The sequence below is a fragment of the Gymnoscopelus braueri genome (genome assembly GCF_963280865.1).
Source record: "Gymnoscopelus braueri genome assembly, contig: SCAFFOLD_35, whole genome shotgun sequence".
Classification (NCBI taxonomy): Eukaryota; Metazoa; Chordata; class Actinopteri; order Myctophiformes; family Myctophidae; genus Gymnoscopelus; species Gymnoscopelus braueri.
The window spans coordinates 824,272-836,969 of record NW_027660596.1 but is presented as its reverse complement, the minus strand read 5'-3'; the positions used below and the strand labels follow the sequence as shown (position 1 = coordinate 836,969).

Below are 12,698 nucleotides of genomic sequence, written 5' to 3'. Positions count from 1 at the left end.
CAACGGTGTACAGAAAGCTTTAAAAAGTGATACCTTGACATCTACAGAGCATTTGTGAAAGAGTGTGTGTGTGTGTGTGTGTGTGTGTGTGTGTGTGTGTGTGTGTGTGTGTGTGTGTGGGTGGTGACACTCACTCTGTGTCAGAATGATTCCCAGTGTCTGGGGGATCCACCTCCATCGGAGTCTGTTCATGTTGTCCATGAGGGAACTGGAATGCTCTCACTGAGCTACAATGCATACACACAAAACCATCAAAACCATTTACAGGACAATAACACAGAATGTAGGACGACTCCTACTACTGCAATATGCTGTAGTTGTGTGTGGTTTGATTTGGTTTGGCTCAAATGTATTGTCTTGTGTCAGGATTGAGTGAAGGGAAGGACCCAAAAGCAGACGAGTCGGAATGCAGGATAAACTTAACGTATTTATTGAGCCGAACAGGCAGTTTAAACAAGACAGGTAAGTTCAACTTCAAAATGGCTAGCTGCCAAACACAGAACACACTTGACAGTGGTCTACGGACCAACAAGAACATAATGCCAACACAGGGTTTAAATAGACAAGGGAGTAACAGGACGCAGGTGAACTCAAACTACAATCAACACAGTGATTGGCTGGGGCACAACAGGACACAGGTGGAGAACATAACTAATCAAGGGTAAGAGAGACAAGACAGGAAACAGTAAACAAGGCAGACAGGAACCAATACTACAAAATAATATACACAACATCAGGGCAAAAGGCAACAGAGTAACAACAATACAGATAGAACATGAAGTATGCAGAACATACAATAAGCAGAATACAGAATATGCAGTATGCACTTTAGGCCTAACCGGCCTAAAGTGTCCACGACCCTATAAGGGCATTCAAGGTCTAAATAATAAAGTCAAAGTCCACGGCCCGAGGAGCGGACCGTGTCTTGTATTGTATTTTAAAACATGTTGAATTACTTTTTTATTTCCTTAAAAGGTACGGTACAAACTGTAATTACAAAAAGTAGTATGGTAAAATCTACTAACCTTAGATGACCTTGTCCATCACCAAAGGGTCACTGCGATGCATTGAACTCCTAGTCAGTAAACACACAACATACAATTCAATTCAAAGGGCTTTATTGGCATGAGAAAACATACGTTTACATTGCCAAAGCAGAAAGCATAATACAACAATACAGCAATACAATCAAAACAAAAAATATGTACATTTGAAAGTCAGAATCTTCAATAGATCAATTTCTATGTACCAAGATCACTGGGTGTAGTTTTAGTGCCGGAATATACCCAATGATTAGTCTTTAGGGTGGTTGTGTTCCGTTTGATATCCTTTTCCTATCACAGCAACTCACGAATCTTGCTGCTGTGTTTGCACATTGTTGTACTTCGCCCAGCAGATATGGGAGTTTTTTGTCATTGGTCATGTTTTCAAAATCTCCGTGTGTGGTTGTAATCTGTGGGAAGTATGTGTCTCTGATGTCTTGGTACAATGGACAGACGGTTAGGAAGTGTAGCTCGGTTTCCACTTCATTTTGTGTGCAGTGGGTGCATAGTCTGTCTTCTCTCGGGATACAGGTCTGCCTGTGACGACCTTTCTCGATCGCAAGACTGTGCTCACTGAGTCTGTACCTAGTTAAGATTTTTCTTTGTTTTGGGTCAGTCACGGTGCTCAGGTATTCTGCCACTGCGTATTCTCTGTTTAGGGCCAGATAGCATTCTAGTTTACTCTGCTTTTGTGTTGCTTCTTTCCAGTGTGTCAGGTAGTTTTCCTTTTGCTGTTTTATAATTTGGTTTAGTCCAATGGGTTTTCTATCTCGTGGCTCTGTTTGTGTTTGTGCCCGGAGTTCCAGGGCCAGCTGGCTGAGGGGGCATCTCTCTAGGGTTTCGCTGTGTGTGAGTGCCTTGTTATGGAGTGCATCTAGGTCGCTTTCTTTTAGGTGGTTGTAGAACTTAAGTGCTCTCTTTTTTATTTTGATAATTAGTGGGTATCGTCCTAATTCTGCCCTGCATGCATTATTTGGTGTTTTTCGCTGGGTACGGAGAATGGATTTGCAGAATTCTGTGTGTAGGGTCTCGGTTTGGTGTTTATCCCATTTTTCAGGGTCATGGTTTGCTAATGGTCCCCAGATCTCACAACCATAGAGGGAAATTGGTTCTATCACAGAGTCCAGTATTTTAAGCCAGGTTTTAATTGGGATGTCTATTTTGATGTTTCTTTTGATAGCATAGAATGCCCTTCTTGCCTTGTCTCTCAGGTCCTTTACAGCTTGGTTGTAGTTCCCTGTGCTGCTGATGTTTAGGCCAAGGTAGGTATAGTTTTTTGTTTGTTCTAGTGGGATTGTATTTAGGAAAAATTGATGGTTTTGGCGGCTGGATCTTTTTTGAAATATCATGATTTTAGTTTTAGTTAGGTTCACTGTCAGGGCCCATGTCTGGGAGAATTTGTGTAGGAGATCAAGTTGCTGCTGTAGTCCTTCCTTGGTTGGAGACAGCAGCAGCAGGTCATCTGCAAAAAGTAAGCATTTGATTTCTGTGTTTGCCAAGGGGATGCCTGGAGCTGTGGACTGTTCTAACGTTTTTGCTAATTCGTTGATATATATGTTGAAGAGTGTTGGACTCAGGCTGCATCCCTGTCTAACTCCTCGGCTTTGGGGGAAAAAGTCTGTGTGCTTTTCGCCTATTTTAACTGCACATTTGTTGTTAGTGTACATTGATTTTATGATGTCATAGGTTTTCCCCCCAATGCCACTCTCCAACAGTTTGTACATCAGACCCTCATGCCAAATTGAATCGAATGCTTTTTTGAAGTCGACAAAGCAGGAGAATAATTTGCTTTTGTTTTTGTTTAATTGGTTGTCAATTAGGGTGTTTAGAGTGTAAATGTGGTCTGTTGTGCGATATTTTGGTAGAAAACCAATTTGTGATTTGCTCAGGACATTGCTTTCTGTGAGGAAGTTTAGAATTCTGTGGTTGAGGATCATGCAGAGGATCTTTCCGAGATATACAAAGCACCAAATTATACACGCATGTATGCACACACACACACACGCACACACACACACACACGCACACGCACACGCACACGCGCACACACACACACACACACACACACACACACACACACACACACACACACACACACACACACACACACACACACACACAGGTTGATTGAGTATTTTTTTACTTTGTCAGATAACTCACCACCGAGAAGGAAAATGTCTTCTCCTCATTCACAACTGCAGGAACTCCAGATTGATTGTCAACACATTGGACTGAAAGCTGCAGAAACGTAAAAAGTATGTTGTTTTATATTAATCCTTGTGGTCTTTTCATGTTATTTACTTTACTGTTCAATGTAGAAAAAAAGCCCAATCCATCCATCATTATACATATCACCTGATGTTTTATTACGTCTTTATCAACATTAGTTCTGTTAATTGTGACGAGTTCTATTTGGCCTAAACTTACACAACTTGTTTTTGAGTGAAAATAGCAGTTGATGGACTATGTGTGCTACAGTATGTATCACATAGTGCTTTGTGTGACTATGAAAGCCAGAACATTTATTTTCAAGTGGTACAAAATATCTGGTTGTCATAAGGGATCATCCTGATATTAGCAAAGAAAGGACACAGGCCCAAATTATTATGTAATTTCCAAACAACACAATCATCTATAAACAATGCAAAAGTATACAATACAAAAAAAAGGACAAGACAATGCATACATAAATCATCATGTAACAACGGTGACAGTTAGTGTATATGGTTTGATTGATTGAATATTTTATTAGGCAAAAAATTTAAAACAGGTCCGTTCATAAAAGTCCTTGCGGACTTGTTTCCAATGAGGGCCTTGGTATTCAATTCATAGGCATATATAGTGGCACCACAGTTCAAATATCATTACAAAATAAAGAGCAAAAAAAATATATAACACTATGTACAACAAAAAAATAAAAAAGAGGGGAAAAAATATATGTACAAGAACAGGGGGGGGGGGGAGGGTCTGCTGTCTAACGGGAAAATGGTACTACCTCCTCCTTTGGCCTCCTGAAAGGTGATTTTTTTAAGGCTCTTTTAAATGAGCCCAGCGAACTGCATTTTTTTGAGGGATGGAGTTAGACTATTCCAATCCTGGGTGGCAGTGCTGTAGAAGGAGAATTTGCCCATGTTTGATTTATGGGTGGGTGGTACCAAATTGTTGTTAACGCTCCCTCTGGTATTGTGACTGTGGGTGTCGCTAACCTTTTGGAGGTATTTACTCAGATATGCGGGAATAGGGGGCATATCGGGCAAATTTGCATTTACAATTTTGAAGGCCAGTCCCATTTTTAGTTGTTTAACCCTGTCTTCCACCCTGAGCCAGCCTAGGCTGGCAAAATGGGTGGGAGAAAGGTGGGTCATGGGTCCTGTGGCCTGATGGGCCAGAGCCTGTTCCTCACAGACTGCAGACAGCACAGAGTGGACCTGCCTGGTAGACTGCATGAGATCTACTTTAAATGTTGAGAGGCCAGCCCTCCTAATTTGGACAGATTTTTGTTTAAATCTGATTGGGCCTCACAGGCCTAGTCATTTTTATCCTGAAGAGTTCTGTCTGAAGCTTTTTTGTCTGAAGCTTTTTTTGTGAAAATTGTGAAAAGTATGTTAGTGCAAAATGCAGTTATATATCAAATTGACAGATTATTTCAGTAGTTGGAGATGCAATACAACATATATCATTGATTGCTGTTGTTCATTAACACATGATCCACTAGTGACTTTGAGTGATTATTTCACACTTAAAAGATCATGCAGGAAAAGAATATTAATTCACATTAACTTCATACATTGATTGATATACAACCAAATTAGCTGGACTCCTTTTACATAAAAGTTGATTTCAGGACCAATTAGAGAATGATCAGACCTGTTTAAGCTCATCAGAAGTGCCATAGGCCTACTCAATAAACTGGCATGAAGTGTGCATTAACACACACACACACGCACGCACGCACGCACGCACGCACGCACGCACGCACGCACACACACACACACACACACACACACACACACACACACACACACACACACACACACACAGACACACACACACACACACACACACACACACACACAAAATAGCTTTACGAACAGCAAAATATTATACTTATCCTATTCTACAGATTATTTTTAATCAATTAATTGCTATTTCTGTCCAAAACACGATGCTTCGAGGGTGCGACCACTTGTGCATGAGTCAGTGGCCCCTCTGAGACGCTACCACACGGTCATATTATGTAATAAATATTAGTAAGCAGTAATTGATTAAGTAATGTCACTCCATTGATGCAGAATCATCTACGTCTGTATCGTTATGCGTCTTTATTAATTTACACAGCTCATAACCACAAACAATGCTATCACCGTAGCAAACAATGCTATCACCTTAGGCCCGACATTTGTTGTGGAAGCAGCGCTGGCTCGAAAACGATACAATCACTTGACTCTGCTACCCACTAAAGACAGTACGATACAAAAACATCCTACAATAAGTAACAAGTAGGCTACTTGGCCATATAACATTAAACATTTTGTTACATTAGCTAGCTACATACCTTCAATTCAAGTTTAGCCATGATTTCGGTTATATTTCCTGGTTAGCTAGGGTACCAAGCTAATGTCTCATAACTAACGCATAACTGTCGCACATCTGTCGCAAAACGAGCCAAAACCTCACACGCATGCCCATTTACAGTATGTCTGTATGTTTTTGAGTTTTGAGGTCTAAATGATGTTGAAATTTAAGTTTAATTAATGTGAGCTGTCTAAACCAAAAGTTTTCTAAATCAGTGGTTCTCAAACCTTTTTGGCTCAGGGCACCACTGAATTACATTGTTACTTTTTAGCACCTTACATTTATGTCATGTTACGGTATGTAAATATGTTAATCTTTCCCTAAGATACAGTATGTCACGAGGAAAACTCTGCATTAGGACAGATTGAAAATAACATTAATTGACATTTAACCACTTGTACCTCAGCATTCCTATTCTGGGGGAACATTTGCCAAAAATAACAGATCTACAAGCTCATCAATGCGTTGTATTGCAACGCATTGTGAGCTTGTAGATCTGCTATTTTTGGCAAAGAGATTTGGTGTAGATTGAAAAAGAACGCACGAAGTACAATGTAACCCAGGTCCATTTTTACTATAGACTCAAAGTGGTTAAACTGAAGTGATATTGATAATATTAGCAAAGTATTCTGAGGCACCCCTGGCCTTGTGTCACGGCACCCACTTTGAAAAACCCTGCTCTAGATCGCTTTCACATAATGTTATACAGTATTAAAAAAATGCTTCTGATGACATTTTAGTTGAGAAATAGGCAATGAAGTTGCTCAAAATTTATTATTTTTGCAATTACAACGGTGTTATGTTAGTGCTTCATAATAACTACTGTACCACGATACAGCAGCCAGATGATGTCGCTAGTCCACCATAGGTACCATCATATAATCATTGTCAAGTACTACGTGTTATTTTGAATAGATTATAAATGATTCCCAACCTAATGGTGAAGTTGTCTTCAGGGTGCAACTTGGAGGCTGGTCAACCTACTTCTTTTGAGTGTATTTAATGAAATAAAGATTAATTTATTTACAACAAATACATACATTTGTATTTATACATCTTAAAACAGCACCGTCCGAGTTGCATAGGGGTTGAGTGGGAGTCAGTTATAATGTATTTCAAAATTGCACATAGTACAGTACTTGACAATGATTGTTGCGTACAGATGCATTTGCATGTAAATATGGTCTGTTTAGGGCATCCAGCAGCTATACTGTTAGCCTATCTCCACATTTGTGGAATAAACTTCCTTTGGAAGTTAGACAGGCTACCTCACTGGCCACTTTTAAAACTCTTTTAAAGACTCACTTGTACAGAATGGCTTTTAACTAGAGGATTAGACAAAGTTTATTATTATTATTATTGGCCTTGAGACTGTTGTCTCTTCTTCCCAGTGCTAGACAGTAACACTTAGTACATTTACTTGAGTACTGTACTTAAAGGAGTAGTTCACCCAAAAAATTACTTATTTTCTATCAATTGCACACCCCATGAAGCCTTGAATCCATGGATTTATTTTTGTTCTTGTCGCATTCCTAAGCCAATAATTTGATTCCCGTCTCCTACCGGCTAATGTATCCGGTAGGAGACAGAAAGTAGATTATTTGTGTCTCCTACCGGATACACACCCGATCATCAAATTATTTCCTTAGGAATGCCACAAAAACAAAAATAAATCCATGAATTCAAGGCTTCATGGGGTGTGCAATTGATAGAAAATAAGTCATTTTTTAGGTGAACTCCTCCTTTAAGTGCATTTTTTTGTATCTGCACTTTACTTGTATTATTATTAATATTATTAATATTATTATAACTTTCACATATTGTACATTTGAATCCATTTGAATCCAGTTTTCTAGGAAAACTGTTTTCTTTTTTGGTATTTGTTTTTTTTTTCCTATAAAATGCTTCCACCTCATTTGTTTACTCGTAATAATTTAAATTTTAATAATTTTAAACTGGAACTCACCAGACAATGTTGTCACCGTAGGCCCGACATTTGTTGAGGAATTGGCTAGCACAAAACTAGCACATGACAATGGTACAAATGCTTATGACAGATGGCGCTGCAATGAGCACTGCAGTTTCAAAATCACGAGATACTGAGTTGCACTTCCCTATTACATTGGCTGGAACGAAGCCAATGTACTTCCAGCCATTGGCCAATGTACTTCCAGCCACTAGATTTCAGCAAATGTAATAGGGAAGTGATTTTGTGCAATCTCATAGAGTAACTAAAAGTGGGTTTGGGTTTAAACTACTTTGTATCTATTTGATTTCACAGGCAAGTTGTGACAACAACTATGGACTGTATTAGGGCAGCTGTGTGAGAGAGGCTGCATGGGGTGTGTAATTGATAGAAAATAAGTCATTTTGGGGTGAACTACTCCTTTAACCCTGTTAACCCATTAAGACCTGAGGCCAATTCTACAAATGCCTGGTTTTGTGCCAGGGCCCCCAGAAGAGAAAATGAGTTTATCCATGTGCAGTGGTGTAGTAGTAGCTAAGTACAATTACTCAAGTACTGTACTTAAGTACAATTTTGAGGTATTTTTACATAACCGGAGTATTTCCAATTTTCAATACTTTTACTTCTACTCCACTACATCTCAGAGGCAAATATCTACTTTTACTCCACTACAATTATTTGAAAACTTCAGTTACTAGTTACTTTGTAGATTTGGATTATTATTACAAAACATACATTAACCATTTCAGCCCTATGTACACTTAGGCCATTTGAAAATAGCCGATCTACAAGCTCATAATGCATTGCGATGCGACGCATTATGAGATCTGCTATTTTCAAAAGATTTTTATGCATTTGAAAACTTGAAATGGGATATTCTGCATAATGTGTACTTTTACTTTTGGTAATTGATGAACCTTTTCATGCCAATACTTTTGTACTTTTACTCAGGTACATGTTGAATTCCGGACTTTTACTCGTAACAGTGTTTCTATATTGCAGTATTGATACTTTTAAATCTTAAAACATCTGAGTACTTTTTCCACCACTGTCCATGTAATATCCAAAGCGCTCCTCTGCTCAAAAAGGCTTGCTGTGTGGACACGGCCTGGTCACTTACACTAGGCTTCTTCAGTAGAGGTTTCACAACAAAAGTTTTGAAGCACTTAAAGCATTCGATACAATTGACATAAATGTCATGGTTGTTTGACAGACGCAAAGTTATGCAATGAAGGAAACCACTGGACATTCTACCTCGCCCTTAGATTAATGACTCATTCTCACACCCATGACTCTAGTACTACGCGTACATGTTTTGGTACTTTTGGGTTCTGTACAGACATTAGTTTATAGGCTTGCGAAGGCAAATGCCATTCATTAAAAACATTTTCACAGTGGTTAGATTGCATACTCTTACGGTCCATTTTTATAACATCACTGCACGCACGCACGCACGCACGCACGCACGCACTCGCACACACACACACACACACACACACACACACACACACACACACACACACACACACACACACACACACACACACACACACACACACACACACACACACACACACACACACATTTGTCCCTGTAAAGATACATTGACAACTGGGGGGTTTTCAGTGATTTTATTTTTTTGTATTCCTGCCCAGTTTCCTTTCTTCCTGTTTCACCATGGCAGAGGCCAAGCAAGAGGTCTGTAGTTCTCACTGTTCTATTTCAGTATCTCTCTGCCTCTGTCTCTCTCACTGTCTCTCCTCTCTGTCTCTCACTCTCTGCATAAATAGTAAATATAGTAAATATAAGATAATGTAAGATGTTTATTATACTGCCTTTGTTCCTGCTGTTATTTATAGCTGTTGCTACTACTTGTATAATTGTCATTGCTGTGTCTGCCTTATGTTTCTTCCAGTTAAAGGGATATTTTACTTTCAAACATGTTTGGGGTCATTTTAACGGCTTTTGTGTTTCACCCCAGACAGTTTTTAAGTTACTTGATTCAGTATTTAGATATTTGATGTTTTGATTTGATGTGTTCATTTTATCAGACACGCCGCGCTTCAAACTCCATTTTAACTATGATAAATTCATCAAGAACACCCGTTCTTGGTTTTGGTGACTGATATCGGCCTTCTAACACGTGAGGGGCCGTGGTTTTTCAATTACTTTTTTTCATTCTTTTTCTTTTCTTTTTTTCAAACAAATTATAGAAAAGAAATGAAAAGAGTAATTGAAAAAACATGGCCCCCTCACACATTATAAGGCCAATATCAGTCACCAGAACCAAGGACATGTGTTTTCGTTGAATCTAACATGGTTAAAATGGAGTTCGATGTTACAATGGGTTCGTATGGGGGCATGCCTGATAAAATGAATATCAAATATCTAAATACGTTAAAATGACCCCAAACATGTTTGAAAGTGAAACATCCCTTTAAGGGGGAGTTTTTCATTGTCTCTGTCGCAAGCATTGCTTGCTCAAAGTGGGAAAATGTCGGGGTCTCTGCTCTATATGTAAAGTGCCATGAGACAACTTGTGATTTAGCACTATAATACATTTGAACTCAAATTGAAAAGTATCTATCTATCTATCTATCTATCTATCTATCTATCTATCTATCTATCTATCTATCTATCTGTCTATTTGCAATATCTGCCTATCTATCTCTATCTATCTATCTATCTATCTATCTATCTATCTATCTATCTATCTATCTATCTATCTATCTATCTATCTATCTATCTATCTATCTATCTATCTATCTATCTATCTATCTATCTATCTATCTATCTATCTATCTATCTATCCATCTATCTATCTATCTATCTATCTATCTATCTATCGTTTGTACTGTACAACCCTGAACTTGTGTAACACTGAAGTTCATGGAATGAACTCAAATGTGCGTCACTGAATTATTTTGGTGTCATTTACCGATTGTGGAAACACCCTGTGGTTTCATTACGGGGCCAGAGCTCAGCTCTGGACCTGTCTTATTATTGTAGGTATTCTGTTTCCGCCACTTTTCGCAGTTCTGGCTGAACCGTGCTGTCGCTTTTTACGAAACTCTGCCATATGGTAGATGGTCATGAAAAACTATCAAGAAATAAATCTCACAATCTTTCGTCAAAAGGTGGCGCTATAGCAAAATGCCAACTTTGAACAGGTACAACTCATGCCCTGTTTGACCTACAGCCATGAAACTTGGATACACATATGCGTCTCTTCGTGCTGAACAACTTTCACCCTCTGACTTTTGACCTTTGACCTTTATATCTCCCACCATTTTGAATTATATGAAAAACAGTTAAAACCTATCTCCTCCTGGGATTTTTGAGTAATCTGCACGAAACGTTTTACACATGAACTTTGGACCTATGCCGAAAAAATTATACAAAAGATTTTCCATAAGTGAAAAAATGAAGCTTTAATGAGCCAATGAATATTGCAGTTTTATGACAATTATTCATCTGCCCCTAACACATACATGCAGACTCACATTTATTTGAAACTTTGCGTTAATGTTGAGGGTCATTCCAAATATTACTGAAACCAATCTTACTCCAATTGGTCAAAGGGGGGCGCTATAGCGATTTTTTGAAAGTGCAAACTTTAAACAGGCAAAAGTCATGCCTCGTTTGGCCGACAGCCATTAAACCTGCTTACACATGTGCCTTGACTCATGAGGAACACATGTATCACGTTGACCAGTACGCTCCGCCCTTAGATTGTCCGCAATTTTGAGCAGTTTGAAAAACACTTCAACCCAGGATTTTTCAGCTATTTGCGTGAAATGGTATCATCTGTTTGACCTCCGTTTTCACTGGATCAGGTCTGTTGGTCCAATGGCTCCCCGCTTAAGTGAATGTTTCATAACATCAAGGTTGCCGGTTCAAGCCTCACTTGGTGGAGACTTCATTTAAAGTACATTGCAAACAACAAGACTGTATTAATGAATACATATGCAATTGATAAAGATAACATTAAATGCTTATCTGAGAAGGTATGTTTTTGCAATGTATGACATACTTCATTCTGAAAATAGCCGATCTACAATCTCAAAACTTTTCAGATAGCAACGTGTTTCTGAGCTTGTAGATCGGCTGCTTTCACTGGTTCAGTTTTATCTTCAACAGACAACCTCAGCCTGGTCAAAGCTATAGCACTATAGGTAGTGTTGCAGCCTGTCAATCCGAAGGTTGAGGGTTCGATTCCTGTTAATGGCAATAGGTTGAGATGTCCAATCAATCCATTCTGCTTCCATCTCTCTCTCTCTTCAATCTATTATGTTTCCATGTCTCTCTCTCTCAATTAATGCATGTGCAACTGTTAAAGGTAACATGAAATGCTTCTTGGAGAGAGTATGTTTTTGCAATGTATGACAAACTTCATTGTGAAAATAGCCGATCTACAATCTCACAACTTTTCAGATAGCAACGTTTTGTGAGCTTGTAGATCGGCTACTTTCACTAGTTTTCGTTCCGAGGAGACACAAAAATGCCTTTATTGGTAAATGGTTTGTGAACCAGTGATCTAGAGTAGTTCGGGACACAGAGGCTTGGTTCATAATGGACGGAAATACTTATAAATATCAACAGACACTACCAGTAATTGTGTCAATTAATACATATGCAATTGATAAAGATAACCTGAAATGCTTATTTGAGAGGGTATGAAGTATGTATGACATACTTCATTCTGAAAATAGCCGATCTACAATCTCAAAACCTTTCAGATAGCAACGTTCTTTCTGAGCTTGTAGATCGGCTGCTTTCACTGGTTCACTTTTATCTTCAACAGACAACCTCAGCCTGGACAAAGCTATAGCACTATAGGTAGTGTTGCAGCCTGTCAAATCGAAGGTTGATGGTTCGATTCCTGTTAATGGCAATAGGTTGAGATGTCCAATCAATCCATTCTGCTTCCATCTCTCTTCAATCTATTATGTTTCCGTGTCTCTCTCTCTTCAATCTATTCCGTTTCCATGTCTCTCTCTCTTCAATCTATTCCGTTTCCATGTCTCTCTCTCTCTCTCTCTCTTCAATCTATTCCGTTTCCATGTCTCTCTCTCTCTCTCTCTCTCTCTCTCTCTCTCTCTCTCTCTCTCTCT

General features: G+C 38.9%; 1 long non-coding RNA gene across 1 annotated transcript; it reads right to left on the bottom strand.

The window, feature by feature from the left end:
• Positions 1-140: 140 nt before the first annotated feature.
• Positions 141-3,264, bottom strand: LOC308081397. Its single transcript, XR_013932843.1, has 3 exons — positions 3,204-3,264; positions 1,026-1,075; positions 141-227 (listed from the first exon to the last, which is right to left on the bottom strand). It is a non-coding gene; the product is annotated as an uncharacterized lncRNA (long non-coding RNA).
• Between the last annotated feature and the right edge of the window lie 9,434 nt (positions 3,265-12,698).